The 6636-nt window shown below is 37.9% G+C and overlaps 1 long non-coding RNA gene across 5 annotated transcripts in view; it reads left to right on the forward strand.

The window, feature by feature from the left end:
• LOC146767378 (uncharacterized) overlaps nt 1–6636 on the forward strand; it is a 57169-nt gene that overhangs the window by 16135 nt on the left and 34398 nt on the right. The window lies entirely within an intron of this gene.

Raw genomic sequence — 6636 nt, forward strand, 5'->3', positions numbered from 1 at the left:
AATGTTCATTCCAAAATGGGTAAAATTGTTTTTACAATTTCAAATTTTCCCAAGTGGCAGTTCTGACTTTCAATTACCTCCAGTCCTTGTCATATCATGTTTATATTGCTACATATGCCTGGTGATAGCTCTAATCTGTCATTCCTTGGATCATTCTGACCTCTTTAAGCAAAGACTGATTTCAATATCTGATATTTGGTATTCTGTAAAACTACTAGGTGTGATTGCCTGTGTTGTCAGTCAGGTCCTTGGATTTAATGGTAGCAGCAAAACATCTTAATGAATAGATTGTGCCACTTGTGCTTTTGGAAGTTACTTAGAAGTTTGCTCAGCATGTTAACCAGATTCTTATGATTCATTGTGTTTTGATTCATCAGGTTGATACCATATTTTCTCTTCCAATAACTCAGGGTCTGAAGTACACATCTCCCTGATACCTTTGCCTGTGAAGACTAAATGCTTTTTTTCTGCAATGTCTTTATTTTCTGTGAATTATCCCTCTGTTTCCCTGAGTTCAAAATTCTCTCCTTCTAAAAAGACTGAATAATAAGAACTGAACAATACTGTTTAAGTTTTCCTTCTTGTTTAATTGCTTTTTAATTTCCCTTTGCCTTTTACTTCAGGCTTCCATACATAAGTCTACTTCTTGGTAAACAAAACAGCACATCTGCACTGCAGGCTGCCTCTCAAAGGCAGGAAAAATAAGCAGAGAAAGTTTTAACTAATAAAAATCCCCAAGTAAAAATCAAGATTGATTATCTCTGTTTGTTTTTTATGTAGGACTGTAAACATCTTTTAATAATGATGACTGAACTCTCCAGTCATTTTGAATTCTTACATAGATATATTTTATATTTAACTAGAGATTTTGGCAATTTTCTTGTAAGATAAGATTTTTTTTCCTTCTTGGGCTTGCATGCAGTTAGGAAAATTGTCAGGCTAGATGTAATGTGAATATATAGGAATATATATGACTGTGAGAACAAAAGCCACCAAGCAGGAAGAAACCAGCTTTTGCCCTCTACCTTCACCAGGATAAATAAGAAGAATTCAGAGTAGGAAGACACAAATACCAGGTATCAAAATCATTAATAATGCAGTTGCCATACAATGTATTACTTGTAAATTCCATTTAAAGGGCATGTCACACCATTTAGTACAATCCATTAATCAATGGCTTACAGAAAAAGAAACCATCTGTCTTGGTCTGTTACTCAAATCTAAACTTCCAAACAAGCAGAGATTTGTTCAAGTTAAGTATTAATTGTTCCAAAGCAAGGGAAGAACCAAGATCATCCAAAAGAGAGCAAAGGCGGTTGTTTACTTTCAGCATAGGTGAATTTCAGCATGAAATTAATAATCTGATTTAATTCTTCACTGCTTACTACCATGAATATATTACAGATCCCTATTCAAATGCAATCTTTTTACTCACAAAATGTAACTCAAAGGTACTTGCTAAAAGTGAGCAGTATTAAATGGTTATCTTCGAACCACACCACATCAGTACACTTGGCTTTCGTCAGATTCTAATGTCAGTTTTATTAGACTAGGATAAATTTCTTGTAGTGCACCTAATATGAAAAAGATAGTTTTTCCTGGCCTAATTGGCTAAGTGGTCTCAGTGCTGAAGTGCATCTGTCCTAATCTTTATGTTTTTGAACTTGTGCTCTGGCATATGAACTTGGTTATCTCTGTGCTTGTTTGTGGACTCCTGAGAAACTGATCTACAGAAAATTGGAAACTGACTGTAAAACACCTGCTGGAGCTTCAGATTTGTAGGATATCATGTCTGAGACAAGGTGACCCCATATGGAACAAGTGCTGTGAGGAGCCATGTGGACAGGCTGCTGTTTAAGACAGAGCTCTTCTCATTTAACAAGACAATATAACACATACATTTGTCCTCCCCTCAATTGGTTATGGGACGCTGTGGACATGGTGACTTCAGGATTGAGTCTCTCTGATGGTCCTGAATCTTGAGAGGTTCTCTTTATCTCATGCTGTGATCATGAATCCATTCATGAGTCCAATGTGAAAAGATAGCTGAACCAGCAGAATACTTACATTAGCATGTGATGAACCTGAGCCTCTACTTTAAACCCAAAACTGGAGTTTCATTTAGCTACTGAAATAGGAAGACATTTACATTTGTTCTTTCTGCTTCTCTAGATATCCCTGTTTACAAGATTAGTTGGGACAGAGAAACATCAGGTGTGTGTGCTTCTCCTGGTATGGATGCAGTCACTTTGGTTGAAGCCCATCCCAAAAATGATTTATCTCCAAATCCCTGATGAGCCTTTCACTGATCTGGTCTCCCAAATAGCTCTGAAGTGAACATGAACTTAGTGGTCTGAAGAAAAAATGGCCTAGGCCTTTAGCTGGATCTTGGAAGCAGACTGAGGTATAGGAACCTGGGCCATGGTATTTGCAGTCATTTTCTATACACATTTCACAAGGAAAAGACTTGCATTTGGATAATCCTGTGTCTTTTCTTTCATCTACTTTGAATCCTCTTCTAGCCCAAGAGTAGAGTGGGCTGAATCAGAAGGGGTCAAGGGTTTGCTCCTTTACTCTTGACCTTTCCCACTTCATTGGATGACTCCTGGCATTTTATTGAGAAAGCTGCATGGCATTTTAACTTCTTATTGATTATAAAGGAGAAAAAAAGAAAAAAGAAAAGAAAGACTCCACACAATGAGGTCTATGTATAGATATTACTGTGCATCAACACAGGGAGTACAATTAACCTTAGAGAGCAGTAGCAGTAAAAAGGAGCAGAACAAACTGAAATAATAAAGCTGGCTCTGCACTCTACCATGGTGTCATGGACAGATTGTGCTGAAAAGCATTAGCACTGCAGAGCTTTCGGGTGAGGAGGGTTAATTATCTCTCTGTGAAACATTCATTACAGCACCTGGAAGTACATGGAACTCACCGGGCTGCACGTTCGTTGAGAGGTTCATGATCCTTTGTAGCAAACTCAGAGTCATTCCAGCATGAAACCTTTTCACTTTGCTCTGTGTGCATCCAAGCTCTGCTTCCTACACATTGCTGTGCTGATGCTTTTTCTCTGCTTATTCCTGTGATTATGACTTTGGACTTTTGCTGTTTTTGTGTAATATGTAGCAGAATGGGACCCTGATATTAATGTGAAGCCTCTGGGTGGGAGTGTGATTCAAATAATGATGCTCCGGAGCAGACAGAACATTCTCACTGTGCTCTCTTTCAGACTGTGTCATTTCTTCACACCCATCTGGCCATACTCAAGTGTGAGCCTAAGCTTCTTTTCTTAACCTTTGCACCCTAATTTGCTTTTGCCATTTCACCCCAGTCCTTGCATTGCTCCATAAAGCTGGCTTAATTATCTTGTGGGTTTTTTTGTCACAAATACTCTCTGTGCATTCATTTGCTCATCTACACTTGCACAGAGTAGTTCAAACTGTCAGCAGTGACTTTGTCATTGCAACCTCCTCTGTTCCATGTTCACTCTGATGCCTACAGGAATTCCCATTTGCAAAGACAGTTGGGGAACTGGACAATACATACATAAAATAGCTTAAATATAGACTGGCACTGTACAAGTAAAGCCATAGCTATATCGTATTTCTCACTTTCCCTCCAACACTTTCATTTTATCTCTGTAGCAGAAGGGGTTGCCTTGCTCTGCTGGATATTCTAAATGTGTGTGGGACTGCACTGCAAAAAGAACCATCATTCAAAACAACCTCTATATTTGCTTTCTTAGTCTTTGTTCAGACAAGGTTTTCATCCTTCATAAATTATACAGCAGATTGACTGCTGATGGCAAGCATTCATGTCTTCAAGACAGACAAATTAGGTTAAAGCAGCCTCTGAGGGGTAGGAGATGTAGCTTGGTATTCTTTGAGATAGTATACAAAATTTAATCTATTTATTCCACCTGCTGGTATTATTAAAAACAAACAAACAACCCTCCCCAGAAGAAACATAAAAATGATAAAATAGTATTTCTTTATTTAAAATGAATCCTAGCAACCTGGAATTTGTGATGCGGCCAGCTGCTTCTCAGAAAGTCAACTACATCAAAGCTGGCTGAGCAGGAAAGGCAAAAGAAATACCCCATATGTGAATCTTCCCATAGTTAGTGGCAAACTGACTCATCTGAGTGGCATAAAGCTTGTAACTCTTGGAAAGCCCCACAGTTTAATTTAGAGGCACTCAAGGAATTTGTTTTCTTCCAAAGTTAAGTCTCAGCTGGCTGGGTATTTTGACAAGCGTGTCTGAATTTAGACATGTAAATCCCAGTTAATCTTTCTCTGCATGTGAGGTCCCTGCACTCCCCCCTGAAGTCAAGAGAGAGAAAATTGAGACACAACAGGGAAAGGACTGGCAACTGTGTGAGGACAAAGATGAAATCTGCTGGGTCAGTGGGAACTAGATTAGACAGGATTTAAAGTTGTAACTACTGAGCACAGAGAGGACGTGTTTTTGTCAAAAGTCTGTAAGGCTGTATAAAAAGTGAGATGTGAAAGATTGTGAATAAGAAGAGACTAAGGATTAACAGATGGAGCAAACCGTGGTAAGGAACAGAAAAACAGTCAGATGATAGACGAGGTATGGAAAGGGTCAGAACTGTGACTTGAAGGTATCAGGAAAAGTAGAAACTCAATAAATATGGAGAAACACATTCACTGATGGCATTCCAAGGGAACTACTTAGTATCAAAGGCCACATTGTATGCCATTACCTTGTAAATAAGGCCAGTAATCCAGCCTGAGATTGTAAACAATGGTCCATGTAAGGGAAAATAGTGAGCAACAATGAACAGCTTCAGAAAAGTCACTGCGGTCACTGCTAAAAGTTCAATGGCATAGGAAAAATGTTCGACAGGATTAATCCATAGAGCAGGAAAGACAAATGCCATGAGAAAGTGAAAAGGATGGAGGAAAGTGGATTGAAAAGAAACAAGTATTTTTCTCCCTGTTTTCTGGAGCATCCAGGTAAATATGACCGCTGCTGTTGATGTCTTCCCTCAGAGGTGCTATATCACCAGCATATAGCAGCTGCTGATGGTATGCCTCTGTGGTTGTGAACAACGCCCAGTGATGCCTAAAATTTTAATTTTTTCATAATTCTTTTCTTGTGTGAAAATAATGGAGTCTGAGCCTTATTGCAATTTTACTCATAATGGTGAAAGTAAATTAGATCTTAATCTATTTTTCTCCAGTTTGTCATCCAAACTGGTCCTGTACATATTCCAGAAAATGGAAGAGATGCCTGGTGCAGCAAAAACTTGGCTTTTGTTTTGCATTTTTAATAGGGTAATGGCAGTGTCTTCTTCTTCAGCTAACAATTGTTCTAGTTTCCTCTTCAATCCAAAACTTTATGTAGTTGCAAAGAGTCAGTAAGTAAGTCAAAGAGTGTGCTACCAATCCCAAAAGATTTTCAGAAATGCTTGTTACCTAGCAAATTTCCTGAACTTTTAGCAACTTCAGTACCTAGTCCCCCTTGCTGGGACTGAATCAACCTGCTTTGGTTGATTCAGAATGGAATGTAAAATCTTTATCAGAAAGCCCCAACAGTAAATGCAGAATTTTTGTTTTGATGCAGAAATTAATAAATAGATATTGATTGTTAGCAATGGTTTAATGTATTTTTATTCTTATCTGTCACAGTTTGCTTGTATAAATGACCTCAAAATACCTTCCAATGCATCATGATTTTGGAAGATTTGATGCAGACATCAGGGAGGCAAGCTATTAAAAAGGAAGGCAGAAGTATTAGTGGCATGGCTGGAATACTTCAGGTTATGATGATGAAGTATTTCGTTATTGGTCTTCAAAATCCAGACTAAATATTTTTCCTTGTCTTGTTTCATCATATCCCTTTTCAAAATATTTCTATGTCCCCAAGTTTGAGGATGTGATCATGTTAACACTTGTAACCTTGTCATGATGACTTCAAAACAAGAGGAACCACCCTGAATGAGGAGTTATGGACTATGCCAACATTTACACTGCAATACTTAAACCTAAATCAACCAAACAAAAACATCCTCCCCTACAACCCTAACCCCAATTTGCATTTCAAGGCCAGGTAGAATGGAGCTCTGAGCAATGTGGTCTGATAAAAAGTTTGGAATTGGAACTAGACGATCTTTTAAAGTTATTTTTAACCCAAGCTATTCACTGATCTGTGATTTGATGAACTCATCAATTAACCAGTTCTACTCTATGTTGCAGTAGACTACAAGTCTATGCCTGGACAACTGGTGCATTCTGCTGAGGAAAATGGCAAGTTTTTATGTAATGTCTAGCTGTGCTCCTGTATTCAAATTGGGTCAAAAAGATGTCTTAAAAGTGCACAGAAAAAGAGAGAACTAATAAGCTGCAGGTGAAGTCCCTGCCTTTGAACTGAAGTCTGATTCGTCTAGTGACTTTTTGTCTGGTTTTCAGACAAGCACCACACTACACTAGTTATCAAATTTTTATTTGTAATGTACAGTTAATGTAACATTTTTAGCCCATTGCCAAGTTGTGAAAAACATTTTTCATTGCTGTAATGATGATAATGTTGATGATAACAGTATTTTTAAAGGATAAATCAATGAAGTATTTATAGCATTTGATTTTAATTTTTTATGTTATTTTGTAG

The sequence above is a fragment of the Lonchura striata genome, chromosome 5 (genome assembly GCF_050655825.1).
Source record: "Lonchura striata isolate lonStrDom1 chromosome 5, ASM5065582v1, whole genome shotgun sequence".
Taxonomy (NCBI): Eukaryota; Metazoa; Chordata; class Aves; order Passeriformes; family Estrildidae; genus Lonchura; species Lonchura striata.